This window comes from Triturus cristatus, chromosome 6 (assembly GCF_964204655.1).
Source record: "Triturus cristatus chromosome 6, aTriCri1.1, whole genome shotgun sequence".
In the NCBI taxonomy this organism is placed as follows: domain Eukaryota; kingdom Metazoa; phylum Chordata; class Amphibia; order Caudata; family Salamandridae; genus Triturus; species Triturus cristatus.
In genome coordinates this window covers 1,345,754,181-1,345,780,062 of record NC_140589.1, presented here as the reverse complement: position 1 = coordinate 1,345,780,062, position 25,882 = coordinate 1,345,754,181, and the positions used below count along the sequence as shown (strand labels likewise).

General features: G+C 45.1%; 1 protein-coding gene across 1 annotated transcript in view; it reads right to left on the bottom strand.

Moving 5' to 3' along the window:
• Window positions 1-25,669, bottom strand: part of XPO1 (exportin 1) — a 908,600-nt gene extending 882,931 nt beyond the window's left edge. Inside the window, exon 1 of the mRNA XM_085612347.1 lies at window positions 25,335-25,669. The gene's annotated coding sequence lies outside the window, so the exon portion shown is untranslated. The remainder of the gene's footprint in view (window positions 1-25,334) is intronic.
• Between the last annotated feature and the right edge of the window lie 213 nt (window positions 25,670-25,882).

Genomic DNA, 25,882 nt, shown 5'->3' with positions numbered 1-25,882 from the left:
CTGATAGAGGTTGAAAGTTCGTTTCTGGAGATGGGCTTCCCCAGCATCAATCTATCACTCTCCGATAGTCTTGGCAAGTTTCATGAACCTAAGTATTAGGTACATTCATCTGAGTCTATTTCTAGTTTATTTTTGTATAAATCCTCATAGAAGGAGTGGATGACCCCTAGGATCTCTTTGTTTGTTTTGGATAGCGCTGGTGGAGTCTTTGATCGAGTTAATAGTAAACTGTTTGATTGTCCTTAAGGCAAGAGGCTAGTAGTTTACCTGCTTTGTTCCCTTCGCATAACTTGAGTGCCTTGAATTTGTTAATCTATACCCCCGGCCCGTTTGCTCACAATTTTATTATATTTGTACTTCCTCTTAAGCAGCCGGTCTAGTAAGTCTTTGTTGTCTATCTTCTCAGTGTGTTTTATTTCAAGTGATTACATTTCTTTTCCTAAAGTTTCCAGTCCTAGGTTTAGTTTTTTATTGATCTGTGCTTTGATGTTAATAACTCCTTTGATGGTCGCCTTAAGAGCATCTCTGGGAGGTCATTATCAATAATGTACTGTTTAATTGCGGTCTCGATTTTCATTCTGTTTACTGGGTCAGAGACTATCTCGTCATTAAAGCACCATCTTTACGGTGGCGGGATGGGGTGGGTACCTGCAATTTTGGTGCTGATGCAGGAGTGATTAGAGACCAGTTTCGGGGCTATATCGGTTTGATCTAGGAGGTGCGTGAAAAATTGATATTAGTATATAATCAATCCTAGAGTAGGAGTTGTGTGGGGCAGAGTAAAAAGTATAGTCTCTTGTGTCTGGATGTTGGAGACGCCATGAATCTTTACGGTTAAATCTGGAGCAAATTCTGTGGAGGATCTCATGTGCGCGTGTTGGATGGTATTTGCATTTCGATTGGCAATCTATAAAGATCCATCGGCAGGTTGAAGTCCCCTCCTACTATGATAAGATAGTCTTGTGGGATGTTCTCAATTGTGCTTGAGATCTTTTCCCAAAAATTAGGTTAATCGGAATTAGGGCCATATATGTTGATCACATGGATAGGGTCATCTCCTTTCTGCAGGTGTGTAACTAGTAGACTTCCCTCCTCATCATGCTTGTGTGAAATAGGGGTGAAGTTGAATTTTTTTTTAGCTACGAGGGTAATGACACTTTTGTGGACTGCTGGGGAGCTAAAGGTATGAGAGATCCAGTTGTGTTTGATATACCCCGCGTCATCTTCTGATAATTTTGTTTCTTGGAGCAGGATGAGGTCACCTTTAGTTTTAGCTAAATACTCTAAGATCTTCCTGCGTTTGACTGGATGGTTTAGACCCTTAATATTCAGAGATACAATGTTTAGGTCCTCTGTTATGGATTTATTTTGAGCCATCCTAGGATCTAGTTATCGCTAAATGGTTGCAATATAGCGGTTTTATCGTGGGGGATAAGCTGCATAATTATTGGTGAACTCTGCATCAAATAGCCATCATTCACATTCAATCTGTTCCGGAGCAAATATATAACATACCTGATGTTTCTGCATGGACAGGAGTGTAGTCTAAGCATACATAGAGAGACCCTACGCTAAATAAAAGTAAAATGGAAACAAACATAAGTACATTTACCCCTTGACCCCCCCCTCCTATTCTTCTTCCTGCCTCCCCCCCCCATCCCCAAACAAAACGAATGTAGGAGCTGCGACAGCAGGACCGTCTGTTGGCAACTCGGAGAGTATTACATCATTATATCATCAGGAGAAATAATTTTCAACAATTTATCGTTAGGAGAAACATTAGAGAGAACAACCATGAAGGTTAACACGGAGATAGTGTAGATGCCACTGTAGTCTAACGGATCATTGAGTGGCATAAGGTTGTGTAAATGTTAGCAAACGTCAGTCATAATCTAAGGTAGATGTCGCCTTAAGTATCGCCTTAGTGGGTGTAATTTGGCGATCGAAAAACATTCGATGGTAGTAACTTCTGAGGGCGAAGTGGCGTCTTACTAGAGTAATTAGCAATGATGTAGACTACAAGTAAGAGATTCGAGAGCCATAGTGGACTCTGCTACATTACAAGTCCAAACCTGTATAACATTACAGAAACTGAACAACCCTTTGAAAACCAATGTAATTAGATATTTATGGCAGAGATATTAAGTAGATCTATGTCAGAGATATTACTTAGATAGGAAAAGGATGAGCCATATAACACAATAAAAAGGATACTTGGTCTTTCTTTTGTTGGAGGAACCCAAAGAGATGTCCATCTCCTGGGTGGGAGTTACCTTTAAGTGTCGTGCCAGGTCCTGGGGGTCTGTAAAGATGAGCCTTCCCGTTATCCACTATTTTGAACTTCAAGGGGCCTGCAAACGAGAATTTAATATTTTTCCCCCTCAACTTGTCTCGCTGTTGAAGGAAGCCTTTCCTTGTATCCACAGTTTCCTTCGAATAATCCTGTGTGAAAATTATTAGTTGACCTTCCCAGGTTACTTGGTGGTTTTTCTTTGCGAAGTTCAGGATGGCTTCGGTGTGTCGGTATTGAAGAGGTTTGCAGATCATGGGGAAGAGTACCTTTTTTGTTAGAGGAAGAGAAAGGAGGGATTCTGTGGGCTCTGTCTAATTCCAAGCCGTGGTTGAACTTCATCCCAGTAATCATGGGTATGCAAGTCTCCAGGAAGGCCAAACATGGCCCCGGATCAGACTCTGAACCTTCTGGAATTCCAAAAATGCGTATATTTCCTAGTCTGTTGCGGTCCTCCAATTCTGCGTTATGTTTCTTTAGCTCATTAGTGACAGTGCGAACATATTCAATCTCTTTAGTAGCTTGGGCTGACACATCCTCGACATAGCTTATTCTTTGTTCTGCATCACATATTTTTGAGCTCATGGTATTCATATCTGCACGGATCGCTTAGAGTTCCAGTTGCATGGCGTCTATTTTGTTTTGTAGATTTTGCCAAATCGTGGACATCTGCTAGTTTCTTCAGAATCATGTCCATTGTGCTGCTTAGGTCCGGTTTGACGAGTCTGAAGAGCTTGGTTCTGGCTTTGCTTTCTTATACGGGGGTTCTTCTTTCTTTGCCCGCCATTGCAAAGAAGGATGAGGTGGGTACCTTTAATGTTGCTTAGATGTTAAGAGTAGTGAAGCTTCCGATCTCTTTCTGATGACGTCTGATGATTAGTGGTGCCCTCTGGTGGAGTCAGGTAAGGTTGGCTGAAGCTGATCGGAGGTTACCAAAGGACGGCTTGTTTTATCACTGCATGCCCGTGGTACCGATGCCGGAGGTTATGAAGTAGTGTCCTTGGTACCAGTGCTGATCTATACAATCTCTCTATGCCGCCAAAATTGTTGATGTGGTGGGTTACAGATTATCCAGAGTAAGGTCTGCTCTTAAGAGGTTGCAGAAATGCAGCGTCAGGGAGTTAGTTCAGAGTTCTAGATTTATAGAGGCATCAGAGTGTAGAGGGTGTGGAGTCAAGACCAAACTTATGGCAAAGTTAATCTATGGCATAGGCAGTGCACACTGCAGTGTGGTTAGACACAATAACGTGTTAGATAGCAGGAAAGGGCGCCCGTCACCTCCCTTTATTGCTTTAGTACATTTAATGCTTCACTTGATGTACCGCCTTAATACTACATAATGCTACATAATACTGCTCATACTGCTTAATACTGCTCAATACTTTTATATAATTGTGAAAGCTGGTGAATGCAGCTTATGAATAATATTGTTTATGCTGCTTGATGCTATAATGTGTTGGGCTCAACACCCACCTCAGCGAGCTGCAGTAGGCACCAACTGTGCAGTGGAGCAATATTGATTCAATTTGGTAACAGAAACCTTCCGGGTCTTCAGTATATCACAAGCGCACCATCGTAGACAACCCAGGCGGGCTCTGTTCACTGCACCCCGTCCTCCGAGGATCTGCTACATGAGCATTAGGTAGGCACCTGATCACCTTGTTCTCCCTGGTATTACAATGTGGGTGACTGAAACTGTAGAATGATGTAGCAGCTGGTCACAGTTTTCAGAGGCTGGTCGCGTAAATCGGGAGCCGCCACTGCTTATCACGACCCCCCCTCAGACCTTCGGCCTTTGCTCTGCCATCTTGAAAACAGGCTACTCAAAAGTTCCTTCTGACACCAGCGCTGTAATTGACACCAGGAGGTGTCTAATGACGGGTGATGAATGCGGGCATCGGGGTCTCAGTTTTCAGAGCGTCTCGCTTAGATCTGGCGCTGCTGTCGCTTGTCATTATTTCGGCCTTAAGCTTCGCCATTGTTCCGCCTTCTTGAGAAACAGCTACTCGAAGTTTTCCCCCTTTAATGCCGGCGCTGTAGATAGCACTGGGTGGTGGGTGATGTCGAGAGGCAAATGCGGGCAATCAGCATACGCAGAGCCGTGCTGCAAATGCTAGTGTCGTACGCTGCAAATGCTAGTGTCGTACACATTCGCACTAGTGATGTGAGGTTGAGGATGAGGAGGTATGAATAACTGCTCACAGGGAGGCCATTGCTGCTAGCATGTGGCGCTGAGAAAGTTAATCCCCCTGCTACAAAGCCGTTGCGATTTTAGCGTATAGCACGCACCTTCAAGGCTAGAAGATCGCACAGGTTGCTGTAGCGAAGCAGTGTGCGGTAGATCCACATCTTCTTGGTCGTTTCTAGCATCGCCGCCATTTTGTGCAACCCAGGCGGGCTCCGCTCGCCTTGTTACTAGATTGCCGATCTTCCCAGCGATTATAATGTTAATACCCGGTTGCAGAACGATCCTCACACCATTACATGAAGAAGTCTGGTCTCCGCTTTGTTGCACTCTCATTTTTCCTCCTGATAGCAGCCTGAAACACTCCTCCGTTTGCAGACCGACAGGATCAGGCAGCCATTACCGCCGCCGTCCAACCACGCCCCGCATTTTTTTATCTACAAATTATGCAGCAGACAATGGATTATGTGGCAAATGCGGGAAAACCATAACTATGCTCGGCGAGTACAGGGTGAGCGTGAAAGTGAAGGGTGAGAAAGAGGAGTGAGTTGTCTGAACGCAGGGCGAATTCCCAGACACTTGAAGTTAATCAGCATGTTACTGACAGGGCGTAAGGTTTCAGATACAAGTTAAACTATTGCTATTATGGAATTAATCAGGGAATCGAGGATGAAGGAAATAAATAATGTGCTGATCCTGCAACAAACTTCCAGTTTTATGATTAGGGTTGCTAGCTCATTATTTCGATGGCCTAGACAGTACAAAAATATACAGTACCTAAAGCCCTATTTTCAGCACTTATCTGTGCATACTTCGAACAGCAAATATAAAGCAGTTTTAAATGTGTTCTAGGGCTACCTGAATGATTCATGACTGAAAATAAAAGGAACAATCAGAGAGTCACATTACAAATTAGAACATACGTTTTTAGGTCTGGCTGAGTCAGCACGCATGTGCTGCTCGGAGAGACATTTAGTAGGTGAGTTTTCAAAGTGCTGCTGGCTGGCGACAAGCTTGCAGTCACGCAAGCGTGCACGCGGCAGCTTTGCAATATGTACAGCCGCGATCACTTTCGCACACGCAGCCTACTTTCACTTTTCCCATCGCGCTTGCAACACTCGTGTCCACTTTTTGTCCACTCCTTGTCTTCAAGAGGTGTTACTGTCTCCCTTTCACCATCTAACAATGGAGATATCCAAGCAGGATACATTTTAGTGCTCGCTGTTCTTTCCTTTCCTTGTCGTCAATATTATGAAGTACATGCCTTCATACTTCTTGTTACTCTCTGGCACTCTGGAAATATCTGACGGATAAAAATAAGTGCCAGACCAGTCCCCAAACATGTGTTCTGATGCCCCACCATCAGCCACCGGCTCATATTAAGCACCACTGAGTTATCCCTGTACAGCGCCGAGTGCACCGCGGGCTCGGCAGCCAGCAATGAGGGTGTAGTTTTAGTGGCGCGATGCATGAGGCAGTATTCATGCTTGGGTCAGCTCCAGCACAGATGCTCTGCTTACTCCTCTCTCCCAATCCTGGTTATTTCCCACACACCTCTCCCCATCTATTGTCCTGCCACCCCCTATCTGCTCCTGTTGTCATTATGGCGACCCCCAGAAAGCACCAGCTTGTGTCATTGCTTCATTTATCCTGTCACTTGACAGCAGCTTCATCGGCTGCTGACCACAGGCCACGTGACCTGTGAGGGCAGAAATGAAGACCAGCTGCTGGATGACTCAGCAGTGAGGGACCAGAGCCCTTAAAGAGACTGAGATCCATGGGGTCTGGAGAGAAGCGCACCAGGCGAAGATACAAAGAGTTCCTGAGAGTTTCAGAACATTGTGCTGCAGCATACATTGCACATTGTGTGTCATATAGTGCACACTCAAGAGTGTCATTCTTTATACAAATCTGTAAGATTGTAGGAGCCGCACCACACTAAGGTGACGTGATCTGTATCCCCTCACCAGTCATGTGAGCCAATCCACTCCTAGAGGTGGCACCACTGTACCCAGTGCAGGGACTGAGATACAAAAGCTTTCATTGGTGTTACAGCCACACTGACACTCAGTGGGTGCTTTAAAGCATGCACTGTAGTGCTTCAGCATGGCAGGTGACCAAGGTACCAAGGCAGTGCTGCTACAACACATGTCAACAGGTGGTTGATTGTGATGCCCCCTTAACAGGGAAGAACATTGGCACCCCCAGCTTCTAGCTATGCAGCAGTTCTGAAGCACTTCAGGTGCATGCTGCCAGGAACACCACCTCTATAACCACAAATCTACCTGCAGCACCCTCTCTGCCCCATAAGCTGCCTGCTGCTTTCCCCTCCCCTTGTGACATGATTTCTACAGGGCCCCTTTTGACGCAATCTAACCTATTCCCTTTTCAAGTGCTTTCGTAGTCCCTTTTGGCATATTCTCCCCTGCTCCTTTTGACGTCCTTTACCTGGTTACATCCTACATACTCTCGCTGGTCTTTGATACGCTCTACTAGGTCATTTACTATACTCCCTTTGGCCAATTTTATATATGGGCTCAATACTGCCACATTTCCATACTTGCCTAGTCACTTCTTCTGTACTTATTCATGGTTCCTTTGTTAACTTGTGTGCTCCCCAGCCCCCTTTTATATGCTGTCCCTGTCCCCTTTGATCATTGATCCCTCATAATATATACTCCTGACTGTCAGGTTTATATACCCCCCCCCCCCCCCCGTCTCCCATCATATGCCCCGTGGTTCATTGGATGTACTCCTCCTAGTTGTGACGTATACAAGCTTCAGCTCTCTATTGAATCAGTCCCTGGTTCTTTCATGGCAGCCCCTGCCTAGTCCACTCTGGTCCTCCTACTGGGCCTTCTGGCCTAACCCCACTTATCAAAATGAACAATTCCCCGTTCCCAGGCCCGTCCCAGGGTGGGATGGATGCTACCTTCATCAAGCTTGTTTACTTTGCTTCACATGTCATGTACCTGCAGTTTGGCAGATATTTTTTTTAATGGATACAATTTGGGCTTAATATAACCCTACACATATACAAGAAATAAGCTATAATTGAACCACCCAGGATAATGTAATTCATGGCTAAACACTTATAACGTCCCAAAGGCAAGACCTATTGGCTATGCCAATGCTTGTTATTTAAGACCCTATTTAGTGTCAAAGCAAGGTCTTTGAAGGCTCTTTAAACATACATGGGTGGATTTTTTTCTATTTGCAACCCTACTTTATATTCATTCTCACTACAGCAGTAAATGTAAAATACAATGTAAAAATAGGTAGAGTGGGGGACCCAGGGGGTACTGGAAGCAAAAAACAAGCATTTGCAATGCAATAGGTCTTGCAGTAGTATAACTAAGTATTGGCGTAGGTAATAATATTGCAATAGAAAGTGAAAATTTGTTGTAAACGCATTTTTAATATTTGAATTGGCATTTATACAAAAGATAAAAGTAGGTTGTCATTTTAGAAGAAGACAATAAAGTGACATTTTGTATACATAGGATACATGTAGAGACTGTATGCAAATGTTTGTGGTACATTAAAGGTGCTTTATAATTTATAGTAGTTGAAGATATGTATTTTATTGCTTCAATGACGCGATTTGCGTGCATTATGCTGCGTTTAGTATTTAAAAACATACTTGTGTTGCAAGGAGTGGAGCAGCGTATAGATTTAACGAGCATAATACTGTAAACACTAAGCAATAATTACGGTATAGCTTGTAGCAAGCGAAAGTTTATTAGTACTTTATGCTCCAGAAATAGACAGCTATCACGTGGTAGACGTTCGCGCGCATATTTCCTGTTGCGGCAGTGTTGCTGACGACGTGCGTGTGCATAATGGCACGTTAGTGCGTATTAGATATTTTGTGCGCAGTGCATGCAGTCCAGCAGTTTTAGGCGCGACCTAGGTGAAAGGAAGGAAATTGTCAAGAGAGGAGGTGCGGCGGCTACAGGGTGAGGAGGGTATGAGGAGGTGGACTTAAGTGCGGTGGGTAAAGGAATAGAAGGTTGGGGGAAGGTGTGGGGCAGCTGGCAGGGTGTGTTAGTGTAGATTAGATATTTAGTGCGCGGTGGATGTAGTGTAGCAGTTTAAGGCAAGACGTTTGTAAAAGCAGGACAATTTTGTCACGAGAATGGGTGCGGCAGCTACAGTGTGAGGTGAGGAGGGTATGAGGAAGTGGAGTGATGTGCGGTAGGTAAATGAGAAAGACGGTTGGGAAAGGTGGGGGGTTGTGTTAGGGTATATTACATATTTTGTGGGTGGTGTATGTAGTCCCCAAGTTTTGGGCGAGATATTTGTGAAAACAGGGGAATTTTGTTAGAAGACGTGCGGCGGCTACAGAGTGAGCTGAAGAGGGTATGAGTAGGTGGACTGAAGTGCGGTGAGTAAAGAAGAGAAAATGTTGGGGAAAGGCGAGTAGCAGCTGGCGGGTTATGTGTTAGTATAAGGTATTTAATGCGCGGTGGATATAGTTTAGCAGTTTTGGGCGAGACGTTTGTGACAGCAAGGGAATTTTGTTACGGGAACAGGTGCAGCGGCTACAGAGTGAGGTGAGGAGGGTATGAGGATGTGGACCAAACTGCGGTGGGGAAAGGAGAGCGAAGGTTGGGGAAAAGGGCGGGGCAGCTGCCGGGGTATGTATTGGGGACCGGTAGTGCGGAGATTGCAGAATAACCTGTAAGCTTCCCCGAATAATATTTATTGAGCATTTGTTTTTAAGTTAGGAAAGGGATGTTAAATAATATAGCGCATAACGTTATGTAGTTTATTATAAATAAAGATTTAAGGGGAATGCACATATGTAATTATGTTATGTAAGAGTTGTAACTAGAGTATGTTGTTGGGAGGCAACGTGTAGAGTGAAAGTGGTTAGTTTGGGGGAGAGGGTGCAGGCAATATGCTGATAAATTAAGGCTGCTTTATACGGAGGAACCATTGTAAATAAATTGCATTTTATTGAACGTAGCTTATTGTATTTGTAAATGCACTATATGCTAAGAAATGTTTGAAGTGCTGCTACCAAGTGGAATAGGCAGAGAATAGTTAAGTGAGCAGGAATGAGGAGAGTAGTAAATGATGATTAGGAATTAAGTAATGTGGAGGGAGAAAAGGCAAGTGAGGTAAGGATATATGTTAGTATAAAATGCCTAAGATTTGTATTGTAAAAAATAAAATGTATCGCATTGTTGCGTTTAGTTATGTTAGGCGGCAGCTGGTACAGAAAAAGAAACAAGAAAGAGAAAAGAGGTCGCAAATAATAGGTGTATATTGTTTGTATGAAGGAAATACACTGTAAATAAAATGCATCTTGTTGCTAGCGCATGCTATTTATAAATAGAGTATTTGTTTCAAATGTTGCTAGGCAATTACATGGATAGTATTAGTAATAAGTATATAGGGAGGGGGGGATTAGCAAATTGCAGCTAAGGGCGTTCGCGAAGTGAACATTTGGCCTGGAAAAGAACTTTATTTTAATGAAAACTTGTAAAGCAGCACATACACGTGCAAAACTTTATTGAAAAGTATTGTGTGCACAAAAGGAGTATTGTGCATTTACCTGCTAATCGTAATATGCTCAAAACTATTGAAAAGTAGTGTGCGCACAAAAGGAGTATTGTGCATACAGTAAGAAATAGAAAGGGAAACAAAAAGCCATGTGTTATGTTACTTAAGTACTGCTGGGTAATAAGTAAAGTAAGTATGTTAAACGTATACAAAAAAGGTATTTTATGTAGTGCGGGTAAGTAAAGTTTTGGTTTGAAGGGCTAAAAGTAAAAAATGGATGCGTGCTGCAGTTTTAAACGTGCTTGTGGGTTGTGTTACGAGCTGTTGGGAATGAGAGTGTTGTGAGGTAATGACGTGTGTGCGAGAATGACAAGGTGGGTGAATGGGTGGTAGTAAAAACTTTTTAATAAGCCTTAGCATAAGTTAACGCAATATAAAATTAAATGATTTAGGACGCATATTTTGGTGATACATGTAATGTATTGCGCGCAACTTAAATTTTTAAGTGTACTGCATTATAGAAATATGTATGTATTGTGTGTGTGATATAGAAGGATTCACGATGGTATGCGCGTGCTCCGCAAATAGAAATAGACGGCTATTGTGGTAGACGTTTGCGTACATATTTCCTGTTATTGGAGTGTTGCTGATGACGCTGTGCATGTGCGTTATGGCTTGGTAGTGCATATTAAGATGTTGTGTGCGGTGGAGGTAGTGCAGCAGTTTTAAGTAAGATGTTTGTGAATGTATAGTAAATAGTAATTTCCCCGAACTATATTCAGTAAATAAAGTTTTTTTAGAGTTATATGAAAACACATTGTATAAAAGGGCAGTGTGTGTAAAAGCTGTACACAGGATAGAATGTTGTTAAACTGCTGCTACGGCGTGATGCTTCAGTGATAAAAAGCAAGTATAGGTAACCATATACAAGTAATTCGCTGAGCAAGGAAGCAAAAAGCGTATTTAGAAGACGGCAGAAGACAACACTAATACACACACAAATTTGAATGTTTAGGTTGCACTGAGCAACGTAACAAAAAGCATAGTCACACGATGCCACTAATACGCGTGCATATATAAATCTTCTATGCTGCATTAAGCAAAGAAGCCAAAAAAGCATTTTCATACGATGCCACTAATACGCGTGCACATCTCCCAACATTCTTTTAATGCATGCGCCACAGCTGGTATGCACACACAAGTGCTATTTATAGTATTACAAAAAGGCAGCAAAGACCACATTAATGAAGCCCAAAAACAATATTTTAAAAGTTTGCTATTCAAGCACAATGCATGACGCGTGTTAACCAAATGCAAAAGACCTGCGAAACCACAAAAAAGCTAACGCGTGCACATAAATGTTGTGAGGCACTGAGCAACAAAAACAACAAAAAGTGTATTCACACGGCCACTAATATGCGTGCACATCTCCTGTCCTTACTGTCTTTTAAACGTGTGCACAAATTACAGCAACAAAGCAAGAGGCGTGTTAACGCGCCAAGCAGGAGGCGCGTTAACGCGGCATCAATAATACGCGTGCACATGGCCTGTCCTGCAACTTCAGCTAACACCGCCGCACGCGTTCACAGCTCATGTCTTCTAAAGCGCGTGCACCCATCCCGTCCCGCATCGCTAAGCAAGTCGGCAACAATAGATCTCGCTTACGCGAGCACCGCATGGAGCTGCCTCGCTAGGCGAAACCTAAAAACTAAGCCTTGGTAACCAGTTTCCAAAGGTATGTAAATGTGAAAACTCAGGCGTACTGTAGTCTTAAGACTCCAGACACTGCCCAGTGAGCCCCCAGCAGCACACCCACTGACCTCTGGTCCCATAGCACTCGTGAGGGCTTCAGAGTAAATGAAAACAGCCTGGAAATGCAGCAAATAAACACCGCTGCACTTCCAGGCTTCTTCATTTACATGCGCTTGCAGAGGCCTTTGCGCCTCCCTGGGAACCGATCCACGCCCCGCCCCCCCCCCCCAGGGGGGCGTGCCCCACAGTTTGAAGACCTGTGCTCTAAGTTATAATCCATGCTTTTGTCTCTTCATCTATCTTTCCGAATTGAAAATCGATTTATGCACATGTCTGATGTCTCTATCTATCCCCTCCATGCAACCTATGCTTCTTGAGATTTACTATTTGTTGAGGGTTTAGAGTGTATTTTCTCTCATGAGGTATTTTCTAAGACTAATGCATTTTGAGTTAGATAAATTTAACAAATTGCAAACAATGAGTGATTATTTTTGTCCGTTTATTATTTGAGTGACTTACCTTCAATTTTTCAACTAATTGGTCCATCGACCAAGAATATGGAAATTTGAACGAGGTTTATCATGTAGAATGTACGGTCTAAATTTCAATAGTTGGATATGAAGTGGTAAGAAATTTGCAAACTTGACACCAGCGCCACAGGGACTTGGGTGTATGTGTATGGGCCAAAGTAAATGAAATAATTGAATGTTCATCCCTGTCCAAATTATCGGGTTCGCGCTGGATCACATGCATTGAAGAATAAACCTGTTTTTTCATTCTTAATAGGGAATTCGTATGCACAGAGAATTCTTAAGATTCACAAGCATACAGAAACTCGAAAAGCACATGTTCAGTAAAATCAGTTTGCCTCAAGTTCATGCCCATTCACTATTAGCATGAACAAGCAACAATGAAAATACCCTAGGAAGGCTCATAAAATGTATCATAAGAGGTCTGCAAGTTACTGAAAATACTTCAGTGGAGAAACGCTTAGAGTGCGCTCAAACACAAAGAAGCAGACACTGAGCACTCCCAAAAAACAAGAGTTGCGGAAATGTTATTTCATGAATTATCCTTCCATGATCTTTGTCTCATGCTCCTCAACTCCAGACATGAAATCAGTGGCATTGAAAACACTCCATAGGCAAACTTGAACGTTACTCTTATCACTGTATATTGTCATCAGTACTGGTATCCTGATCCTCTTCTGTCACTCATGGAATTAATTGGTGGCTATGAAGGCTCCACTATAAAGTCAGACTTCTACAATGTGTCTACTAATAAAACACCTTTGCTTTAAAGACCTACAAAGTCAAATCTTTATTCGGAATAAATCCATAAAAGAGCCACAGAAATACAGTGCTATCAATTGGATACATAAAATCAGATAAATAAAAAAAGATCTTATAAAAATAAAGGTACAGAAGTAATATCGTTAAGTCAGTGGAATTGGGGTTCACACACACAGTGGCAATTTAATAACCTATTTTAAAATACTATACAAATTTTAGTCTAAACATTTCAATACAGTGAAATTACTAGAGTGCCACTTTCTTTCTTAAAAACACATAAGTAAGCAAACGATTGGCCTCAGCCCAGGTCTCTAATCTTTCTAATAAAAACCTGCCCAGCACCTTAACAGGTACCAAGGAGTGAAACAGGTCTCTAGCACTGTACATCCGCCCTATTCAAGACTATAGTGCTTTCAAGCCCACATTGCTGGTATATAACCGTTAGCCACCGCTGTGTACACTTGTATTAACATTAGGGCTCAAGGTTTTATGGTATTTATTTTTTGGGCATTTCAGTCTGTATTTAACCATATTTATTTTTTGCTAATTTTATCTGAATTTATCCATATTTATTTTGGGTTTTGTGGAGAAATGAAGATGCAATTAGTATATTTACACATTTATTTAACCGGTAAATATGCACTCATGCTTGAATACCTACTAGGTTTCAATGCTGTAAACACCGGTAGAAGATAAATCAAATTTACTTCTAAGAAAATATACAAATTTCAGTATAAACCGTGTGCACATCTACTGCTGTTAAAACCTTTTTACTAAAAGTCCTTTCTTTTTGAGCCCATATACCAATCAATCCACACAACTATTGGCCTGGCAGTTACAACACAGTATTTAGATTTAAATAAAATGAACCCAATTTCCATTTTTATCCACATTTAAAAATAAATACTGACAAGAAAATAAATGTTTGTCTGTATTCATCTGTAAAAATCAGTAAAACGGAAAACAGGGAGCCTTAATTAAGATCTGTCCCCATAGTGCCAGTTGATATTTGTACGGATCTACGGGGGTCCCATCTGGGCCAGTGGCCTTGCCATAAGCACATTTTTCTAAAGCAGAATTAATTTTGAGGGTAAATGGAGTAAAATAAGAAGGGCCACCCATAATTATTTTGTTTGAGGGAGGTCCCACAACTCTCGTCAGCGTTGAAAATCCCAACGTAGTGGACTAGCCAGTCTGCTGGCTGCACATGGATCTCCATCGTATGGGCAGTTATATACCAGATGAACAGTTGGTCTTCCAAAACAGGGCGCTGTCCCCAAATTTGGCTGCCTGCTCTGTAGCTTCCCATGCCGCTTTCCGCAATTGGGCTTTCCTGTTCTCTAGTGCGTGTTTGCATAATAAAATGCTTGTTTTAGACTTACTCCGATTCTTGGTATCAACTGTAGGGCTCTTCTAAAATCCTGACCCGCGCATGTACACTGTTGATCAAACCAGCCTGCCATATTTAAATGACCATGTTTAGTTCTAGCTTTTAGGCTAGCTCTAATTGCTGCGCTTACAAAAGGCGACAAGAATTTTCCAAGGGCAGGAATCCCTCTCTGTGCAGGCAATAAAATTATGTTTATTAGCTTCCATGATCTTTTCTAGCAGGGCTGTTTCACTAATGCCTGACCATCTTAGGCCAATTCTACTGTGGACTTCTGTTTCAACGTGTTGGGACGGTGCTCAATGCATTCCCAATAATTATTGCATTATCAGGTGGTAACTGATTCGTTTACCAGGATGTTAGGCTCAGTGACAACTTCATCAATAGCATTCTGAAATGCACCTTAAGTGGTCACCAGTCTGGCTTTGGAGATTTCCTTATTAAGCCTGCCCATGGAGTCCATAAGATCGTTGGTTATAACATTATTGGACTTCCCAGTTTTTGTAGTTACCCATTGTTTCTTTGTGCAGTTTTCGATCTCCCATGAAACTTAGCCCAAATATCTCTTGAATCAACGCAGAGCACCACAATAATGTGTTATTCAATAAATCTTACCAGTGGGGAGGAGCCAAGATGGCGACCGGAGCAGTCGCTTGAGCGCCCGGCTCCGTCGGCCCTTGGCCTCGGACTATCATCCTGATTCCTATCCTTGCCGATTTTCGAGGTGCAACGCGTGCGACGACGCGCTGACTGCGCCGCCGCTTTCCCGAAGTCTTAGCCCGCCCGGATGCCGGAGTTTTTGGTGCCTTTGTTCCCCGCCCTGGACCCTTGATCTACTGTGGCCTCGGCCGGCCCCCTGGAAGCGTCGCAGTCACCGGACCCGCTGGTGCAAATCTGAGCCCGAGGTCCCGATCCCGCCTCACGCCACGTACGGTCGCCAGAAGAGCCGGGAGAGAGACGCCCGGACACCTCCTGTACCCTGCATCTGACGGGCTGGAGCCAGAGGGTAAGCCCCGGTGTGGCGGGTCTCCTACCCCGCTCTGTGGACCACGCCGTGGAAGGCTGCAGACCCCCTTCTTCTATGGTCTAGTCGGCTGCAAAGAGCGCCCGAGGGAGGGGAAGAGACTGCTGGCTTTCACCTGTTGCGGCGCAGACCTGTTGGGAATTGCCTCCTTGTCACGATCCCCCCCCCTGGCCACGGTACCGTTCAACGGTAAAACATGGCGCTGATTGCCTGCTCGCTGCTGGGGGGTGATGCTCCGGTCTCGCCCGCTGCCCGCTTCGCCCTCCCTCTACCAGACTCCAGCTCCCCAGTGCCGTCCCGGATTGCTGCCGTTGGGGGGACGCAGCCTCCGCTGACATACGGCTCCGTTCTGGCTGCCCTGCGGGACTTTCGTCTGCAATTGTGTGTCGGCTTGCAAACGCTGAGTGAGCGGTTCGACTCTACACTGTCTGCTGCGGGCCGTGAGCGCCCCGTTTGTGATCAACAAGACGTGAGTCTGCCAGTGCTGTGGCCCTCCTGCGGGGAAGCAACGACTGGGTATAACGGTGCTACACTGGTGTCTGCATTTGGCTTTCCCGGCGCTCGGGATCAATCGCTCTCCTGCTCAATGGCAGATACTTTGTTTCCCCGGTCATTGCTGCCTGCTTTGTTGTTGCCTGCCTCACCGTGCCCGCAGGAGTTTCCAGCTGAACTACACCTGGCGACCTCGAGGAACCGTTCACGGTGGCCTATGACTCCTTTTATGTGGAACTCATGTACTTTACAAGCCAGGTCTGGATTTTATATGGTGTGCAAGGGGACCTCCATAGATGATCGGCGGCCATTTTGTGACTCTACTTCTCCATCTTCTCCCAAGTGGCCATATTGTCTTTGTCTGTTCGGGATGGGGGGCATTCAAGAGGGGGCGGGTCTAATCGTACGCCCGCGATCGGGCCAGGGCTAGATTACTTTCTATCATCATGGCTTCACGGCCGGGCTGGACTGGGACTGGAATTGTCTACTTATGTTGTGCGCACTCGTCGCGATCTGTCTGCCTTCATTTCCGTGGTGTTACATGCTGTCTTCCCACGACCGCCTTCGGGTGTAGTGGGGTTTCAGTGTGTGGAGGCTTGGTTGGCCGGTGGTGTCGGGCTCTCCTGAGGATACGTGGGCTCCTCCCCGCCTCCTTTCTTCTTTCTTCTCTTAGTTTCTTTACTCTATTCCTACTTTCTCTCTCGTCTATATTTCGGGTTCATTGGGCGACAGGCACTATGCTGGGGGGGGGGGGTAGGCCATAGCCTCCGCATTGGTGTAGGGTGGGGGGGTAATTTACTGTTTCTTCTTAGTTCTATGGGCCTCTTTCTTTCATGTCTCTGCGCTATACTTGTTTCGATTCGGGGTCCGGGTGTGGGGTGGATTGAGTGGGGGCGGCTTTTAGGGGGTGCGTATTTACTACTGTGATGATCCTGTTATCTAATTGCATCGCCTTACTGTATGAGATTTTCTATGGCTGTTTTAATGATGCTGCTGCTCTCCAGTGTATGAAGCCGACTTGCGGACTCGAATCTCCTTGTTTCTATCCTTTACTGACTTTATTCTCGATAAAAAATTTTTTTTTTTTTTGAAAACCTTAAAATTAACCTTCACTTCTCCTTCCCCCGGTGTCAAGGATCCCTCCAGTGTATGAATCCTGAATCGTTGCTAATCTTGACCTTGCCGCACAGGGAATGTATTGTTTGCCTCTGTGCTCAACCGTATTGTGGCCGGCCTGATGGTTGTAGGCCCGTATTTGTTCTTTTACTCTGCACAAATAAAGGTTTTTAAAAAAAAAATAAATAAATAAATAAATAAATAAATCTTACCAGTAATGCCCAGTGTCACTAGCCAAGAGATTAGGCAAATTGTTGGGAGGGGGAGGAAGCAGCGCAAATAGCACAATGGAGAATGCCTCCTCCCAACAGCAGGCGTTTAGGAGAGGTGAGCCCTGAAGTCACACCAGGATTCTGACAAAGTTCCCAGGCACAGTAAAGTATCACATACACTAGTCATCAGTGCAAGCTCAGAAGACAATGATATGAGCTTCACCAAGCATTTAGAAAAAAATTGACTGGGACTTTCATGGATTATCTCACCATAATCATGCAGTCTCCTTTTTGTGATCTTCTGCTTCATACAAGAATCAACTGCTATGAAAACATGCCACATGAGGACTCAAGAGCCATTGGGATGGGGTCTAAGAGAACAACCAACAACAATCATTCACAAAGCCAGTAAGTCTTGCCTAAGAGACAAGAACTAATTGGTGTTGCAAATATCAAGCCATGTTGTACCGCAGTGTGGTTGGCATGCTGTATCACCAAACATTTTTTTTAAAGGTCTATGGCACAGCCAGTGTTGGACGCAGCAGCTTTTCTTCTTGCCGGTGGGATGACAGTCAACACAAGGAACGGAGGATGCAACACAGAGGGTTTGTAGCACAGGTTGGGGAGGGTGGGGGCAAGCAACAACACGGATGAGCGTGCGTGGGGCAAGCAGCAGAATGCTAAAATAAAATACATTACTCCAACTTGAAAGCTATCATCCTTAAAGCTGAAGAGAGCAGGTCATTTAGACAGTTCCTGCGACTTTGAAAGAGTTGTACTAACACTGAACTAGAACACCTGTTCAGAAAGTCTTTTAAAGTAAACTTTTCGCCAGAAGGTTCCCCAGGACATTCATAAGACATGCATATAAAAGATCCAAGTATTTTAACTGGGATAGCATTTTTGAGGATACAAACAAGGTGAATGAGATATCAGCATGTTACTATCACCGCTCTTGAATTAGTAACCAATTGAAAAAAGTTGATCAGATTTTGGAACATTTTAAATAGTGAAGGGATAGGGAAAATGCTGTTTGAATTTGAGAAAGAAAAAATGTACCCAGCAGCTTGGTCCATATAAAGAGAAAAAGGATACAGAATAATGTTGACAATATGTCCAAAGTGGTGGGAACCTTTGGTTGCGGATCTCGTGGCATCTCCATCTTTACTGCAGGTGGAGCCAGCACAGAATGTCAGTCTAAAACATCACATTAACTTCACTGCCTGAGTATCTGTTAATGTACCTGTGTGGACAATCTTATGTAGGAGAAACAAGCTTCAAGGTTAAACATGTAAAGGGGGAATGGACTTTGAGAACACTATAAAATAGTACATACTGAAAAAGGGCAACCTGGTTTACACTAAAGCAAATCTCCTTGACGTGGAGGGATAATGACATGACAAAAAAAAAAAAAATAATAAGACATTGATGAACAGTTCTTTAGGTCTCAATTTGGAATCAGGGATGTGGAATTCCTATAGCCCGATGCCCGGGATATATTGTTTGGGATCAAGGGCAACAAGTTTTCATGTGTATTTTGTCCTTTGGACAAGTAGGTCCGACTCCCTGCAGCACAAACACTTTGGCTGCCAGTTTATAGTACATTATGGATCAGGGAAGGGCACGGTCTACAGTTAAAGTAATGTGTGTGTCCATGTGATCATGCTTTTCAAACTTGTATTTATGGTTCATTAATGCAAAGCCTTTATTATTAGGGTGAGCACTAGAAGTAAATGTTGTAAGCTCTGCCTGCACTACTGACAGTGGTTCTGGTATAAATGTGTACACACGTTTTCAAAGTTTAGTAATATGAGGCGATGTATAATGCTCCCAGAAGGCTCTGATTATAGGCAAATGTTTTCAAAATAAAATGTAAACAAAAAAAATGAAGGTAGGAAACAAAACATTTTGCTAAGCTACTTTAAGATTTTGGGTACCATATATTTGCAGCATCATTTAGTAATATGTTGATGTAAGCTTGTATTTCCCCAAAATATTCATAATGTTAACCCCTTGAGAGCTCATGACGAGCTGGGCTCGTCATGGCGCACAGTGGGCGTGTGCTCATGACGAGCCCAGCTCGTCAGGACACATCGCCCATTCCCTTTATACCAAAAGAGCCAAGGGAGCTGGGGGAAGAGCTTCCCCAGCTCCCGGGGCGCACCCCCCCTAGTTTCCCTGAAATGACGATCGGCACTCTCACATCATTTCAGTGAAACCGAAACAAATGAGCCAAGAGACTCATTTCAGGTTCCCTTTCTACGTGCTCAGGGGGCTATCTCAGCCCCCTGAGCATGTAGAAAGACGGGAGAGGTATCGTTGGAAGGGGAGAATCTCCCCTTTCCAGTGGTACCCCTCCCCAGTGGATCCCTGCCTGGGGATCGCCACACGAGGGCGATCTCCAAGCAGGGATCCACCCACTAGGGAGGGGGGAGCGGCCCCTTAGGGCCTTTGCTCCCCCAATTTAATCTGGCACCACTTAGTCTCCCACCCCCCCAAAAGCCCACTAGACACCAGGGTTTTTTTTAGCAAGTAAAAATAAGAGGGGGGGGGGGGCTGGCCAAAACTGGCAAGCCCATGCCCCCCCCCAGCAATCATTACAGTCTTTCTGCACCACTGTGGGGGGGGGGGCGCAGATGGGGCATTGGCCCCTAATCTGCCCCTTCGGGTGGGCAGAAAGCCCACTTGATGCCAGGGATTTTTTGGGCGCAATTTTATTTAGGGTGGTGGATGCCCGAAACGGGCACACCAATGCCCCCACCACCTTTACAGCCTATCTGCCGCCTCCCCGGGGGGCAATAGCCCCCAACCTGCCTCCCCGAGGAAGGGGGTGGTAGAAAGCCCACTAAAAGCAGGGGATTTTATTTTGCGCAATTTGTTTTAGGGTGGGGGCTGCCCAAAATGGACATGCCAATGCCCCCCAACCCCATTACAGCCATTTTGCCCCCCCCCCCCGGGCGGCAGATCGGGACATTAGTCCCCAATCTGCTCCCGGGAGAGGGCAGAAAGCCCACTTGACACCGGGGATTTTATTTGCGCACTTGTTTTCAGGGTGGGGGCTGCCCGAAATGGGCACGCCAATGCTCCCGCCACAATTACAGCCTTTCTGCCCCCCCAGGGGGCAGATTGGAGCAGTAGCCCCCAATCTGCCCCCCCACGGGGCAGAAAACCCACTAACCAGGGATTTTTTTGCGCAATTGTTTTTAGGGTGTGGGCTTCCCGAAACGGGCACGCCAATGCCCCCCAGGAGGCAGATGGGAGCTGTAGCCCCCAATCTGGCCCCCCGGGGGTGCAGAAAGCCCACTAGAAACCATGGATTTTTTTTTTTATTAGTGTTGGGGTAGGGGCTGCCCAAAAAGGACATGACAATACCCCCACCCCCAGAGAAATTTGAGTCTTTCTGCCCCCCCCGGAGGGCAGATGGTGGCAGTGGCCCCTGATCTGCCCCCTGGAGGGGGTAGAAAGCCCACTAGGTGCCAGCGATTACGCAGGCTTTTTTTATGCATGGGGGATGCCCAAAATGGTCATACCAATGCCCCTACCCCCACAAAAAATAGCCAGTTTTTCTGCCCCCTTTGGGACCATATCAGGACGAACCCCCCTCCCCCGATTGCCCCCAGGGCAACAGAAAGCCCACTAGACTCCGATTTTTAGCAATGTGCCTGTTGATTTTGGGCCCTAGTGCAGATGGCACGTAGGGAAACCTAGCAAACCTGTACATTTTTGAAAACTAGACACCCAGGGGAATCCAGGATGGGGTCACTTGACTGGCTCTCACCAGGTTCTGTTACCCACAATCCCTTGCAAACCTAAAACATTATAAAAAAAAAAACCACTACATTTCTGTGGTGGAAAGTTCTGGAATCTGAATGGACCCACAAGATTCCATAAACCCCGCGTTCTCCAACGTCTTCCGAGAAAAATGGTATCTCACTTGCGTGGGTAGGCCTAGTGCCCGCGACAGAAAACGGCCAAAAATGCAATGTGGACACCACATTTTCACAGTGAAAACTGACCCTTTTTTTGCAAAGTACCTAACTGTAGATTTTGAACCCTCGCTCTGCTGGCATCTAGGGAAACCTAGCAAACCTACACATTTTTGAAAAGTAGACACCCAGGGGAATCCAGGATAGGGTAACTTGACTAGCTCTCACCAGGTTCGGTTACCTAGAATCCCTTGGAAACCTAAATATTTGTCCAAAAAAAACACATTTTCCTCACATTTCTGTGGTGGAAAGTTCTGGAATCTGCGTGGGTCCACATAATTCCACCCACACCACGTCCCCCAAATTCTGCTGAGAAAAATGGTATCTCACTGCGTGGGTAGGCCTAGTGCCAACGACAGGCAAGGGCCCAAAACCTATTGAGGAAACATCAAAATTACCTATCACAAAACAAACTGGTTTTGCAAGGGGGGGGGGGGGGGGGGGGCGCACGATTGTTTTCCCTCGGTATCGCTCTCATATGCAGTCACTAGTATTGTGGTGATTCCAGGGCACTGTGTAAGTTAAGCAGGGTTGGGCACGGTTAGTACTTGAATGGGGGGCCTGTTTTGTGTCTCGGCGGGTATGTCATAGCGGGCCTAGAGCAGAAGGGGGAGTCTTCAAGGATCCATAGCTTGTGACCATTCTGATCTGTTGGCGTTTTGTATGTACCGTGTGAAGCTCTGCCCCTTTGCCACAGCATTGCCGTTCTCCGCGAGAGTGTGTGAGTTCTACAGCATTAGAGTCATTCCACGCACAGCAGGCATGATGCGCAGCGGAGCATGTTTGCTGCTGTTATGTAGTAACTTAATTTTGTGTTGGGCGCACGATTGTTAATCTCGTACGAACGCACTATCGATCAAGGAAGCGGCGAGGCTTGCCAAATTTAGGTAGGAAAGGAAGATTTGCGTTGTGCCATGACTGTCTACCCCTCATCGATCATTGGAGGGGCACGATGTTACGCTATCGGCTCGGGGGAATCTGCAAGGCTTGTTAGTGTTGCTCTTTGGGCCCTTTGCGCTTGCGGAGGATCGTGATTAGGCATTAGTCAGGCAACCTCGCACGCAGCCGGCTCCTCTGGAATTTGCACGTTCATGGTTCATCTTGAAAGTTAAGCAGGGTCAGGCCTGGTTAGTACTTGGATGGGAGGCCCAAAGGGCAACACCAGGATGCTGCAGCCTTCGCAACGAGTTTAGGGCCATGTTGCGGGCAAATTAGTTTCTTAAGGCAGGCAGCGCTATGTTGCTGGGGGGGGTCACCCCTAAAATTGCGACCCTTGCAATTTTGCTCTTTTGGTAACAGATATGTATTGTACTTGTACTATTTGATCATTTACCGTCATTTTCAGTGCACTGTCACATGTAGCACCTTCCCGCATTAAACAGACCCGAGGGAAAGACAACTCTATGTGAGTGGCTCTGTGTGGGTGGCTCTGGGTGTGTGGCTCTGTGTGTGGGTGCAAATGCAATAGGTCTCATTTGAGAGTGATTAAGCTATTAAATTGTAAATAACAATGCCGTTTCTTTAAATGTTTTAACAACAAAAACATAAACAAAAAGAATGTCATGAGCAATGCCAATAGCTCTAACTTTAACAATGCCGAGACCATTGCATTGTATCTATCTATCTACCTCCCTCTATCTCACTACCTCAGTCTCTCACTACCTCACTCTCTATTTCAATACCTCACTCTCTCTCTCTCACTACCTCACTGCTAATGCAATAGGTATCACATATGCAAAAAAAAAAAAGCTAATGCCAATAGAAATGACAATGCCATTTATTTAGGGATACAAAAATGATAAAATAATGAGCAATAGCTCTACCTATAATATTGCCGAGACATTTGCATTGTAAATGCTTGTTTAATAAGTTGTTCAGTTATACATAAGATCTTACTTGTAAATAAGGTAACAAAAATGCTTATAACACTTATTATAACTCTGCAACATGCTGCACACAAGCCACACTACCCTCCAACATAGCTTAGACACATTAGCAAAGCCAATAGCTCTGGCTAAACACTTCTAAGGTCCCAAAGGCAAGACCCATTGGCTATGCCAACACCTGTTGACCCTGGTATCAATTAAGCTGTTACGCAGAAGAGGAGTCTGGGATCAAAATGCCCCCTCTGGGTTTTTCCCACCAGTACGGGTTTTGTTTTTTTAAACAAACCTACCCATTAGTCAACTTTGAGATTGTGAGACTTTATTACACCTATGTATATACTAAAACTAGATGTGTGCCCTAAGTGGCCTTTTTTAAATGTCTTTTAGTTATAAAATACAATAAGGAACTCACAACTGGTCACAAAACTGATGTGTGGGTCAGAATGCTTCCTATGGGCAGCCTATATCATGGTGATATGACCAAAGTAGTCTAGAGATAGACGGCAGGCCTACTTAGCAAGGGGATGTAATTGGCACAGTATTTTAATTTGCTATTCTGATCTACGATTTTGGCAATATGCCCATCTTTTATGTTTCCTTCGTAGTAGGTTCCAACTTATTTTGATGGCTATAAACCGTTCATGAATTTAATTGTTATAGCTAATGCTAAAACTAATAATTTGAGCATTAAAATCACCCGCCATGACTGATCGCTTCAAGGAAATGAGGACGTCAACATCCAAGGCAGTCGACCAATGAAAAGTCAATCTTTCAGTTGAGCATCAAACTTATGAAGCATGTGGGGAAATGTGATTTATACCCAATAAAGAAAAATTGACGACTGTCTCTCTCAAACATGATGCAAAATGTGTTCTTCTCTTGGGACAACTCCAGTGCCCCCGACCACGGCTGAGACTGCATGCTTACTGTTTTCTACTCGTACAAACTTTAAACTACCTCAAGATTTATTTACTACGTAAGAGTTTAGTTCGAAAGGACGCCGTTTCAAGTGATAACTAACAGTTTATCTTACAATATGTAAATAAAGAAATTGTGTCATGCTTGTGACTGAGATTCATGAACCATCTCGGTTCGACTTTTAATATGGACATTGTTTCACTTTCATTGAAGAAACGTGTTAAAAATGGAGAGAACATAGTAGTGTGTCCGGAAATCCGTATTAACAACGTATAGGGACCCAACGCCTTTGTCATATTTAGGATTCACACGTGCAATTGTATTCTGTCAAACTAACCAAAAAAATCTACGGATTACAGATGATCTAAAAATAAGTGCATTAAAGTCCCGATAATGCTTGGTAAATTAAAGTAGCAGACGCCCAGGGCCATCTATGGGCATATTCAGGGCACGGAGTGCAGAGGTTTCAAAGTACAGGGTCTTAGAGCCACATAAAAACTGAGATATACTCACACTTGTTCAACTATGCGAACAAAGCTTTATTTACCAGTTCTTACTCAAAACTAACGATCGTCCCTGTTTACAGATCCAAAAGGAACGCGTGTATGTACATAGAAATAGAAACTAAGCTCAAAGGGAGGTCCAAGAACTGAAGTGTCAGGAGTATTCCAAAGTGCTTAAGTCTTCAGCATGTCTTCACCAGGGGCCCACACTCGGTGGGAGTGAAGTTCAGAGATGAAGTGATTTCCAGCTCATCGGTGTTACAGAATTCACGGTGCCTGAGAGGGAGGGCCAGCAACCATGCGGCTGGTAGAGCACAGTCCGCGTAGCTTTGGCATCTCGCGCCGTCAGTGCCGCGATACAACCCTCCCCAAGAGTGCGGCCCCGCCCCTCCAGGCACGTGACGCCCTGCACCAACACACTCTACCACTTCTGGAAATTTCCACTACACAGCTCATCCACTTCGCCGTTCCTGCCTACCCTAAAATCAACGCTACTAACCCTATATAAGCTGATGGGGCATGCAGGCAACCAGTACTTCACCACCTAAAAATACAACCACAGGAACTCCCAACGCAAACCCCACCACTGGCAACTGTCAAACCTCCCGCGTGTCTGCCATTCAAAACCAAGACCTACCAACGTGACGCTAGTACACATCCCTATCAGACACCCGGGACTCCCCCTTAGCCATCTGACCAGACCCTGCCACGCTTCTGCAGCCCTCCTCGAGCTCCAGAGACTGCAACCACCTCTGCACTCACACACTGGTGGGTTCTTACCAGCGGCGGTGGTTCCGGCGCGGTCTCTAAGTAGAGGCTTTGCCTCTCCTATCCGGGCGTGGTATGCGGCGGGTTCGGGTTGTGTGAGGTTGGGCTGCGTGTTGCTCTCAATTACGGCGCTGCTCTTAGGTTGGATGGTGCTAGACTGGGCCTGTTGGCGGGTGTTGCGCTGCGTTACAAGCGGCGGGGCACAGGGGGGAGTGCGGGAGGCGCTGCTTCCCCTCCTAATGCTACAAACTAGGAACCGGCTGAAACCGGTTCAGACTGGGAGATTCCATCTCGGTTTAGTTTTCAGCCCATGGCGCCGCCGAGCGTTTGGAACCAGGGCCACACCCCTTGCCAGAATCCATTGGTGAACTGCTGTTTGGACGCACGCCCCCTGTGTGGCGATTGGCCGTACAGATTGTCGCTCGCGTTTAAGTCTTCTACGCGCCCTCCCCGAACGGTCCCGCCCTCTGCAGTTTTTTTTTCCTTCGTGAACGATGACAGGGCAGAGTGCAAGAAAGGAGAGTGTGACTATTTGCTAGGTGTTCCGTCAATCTACATAT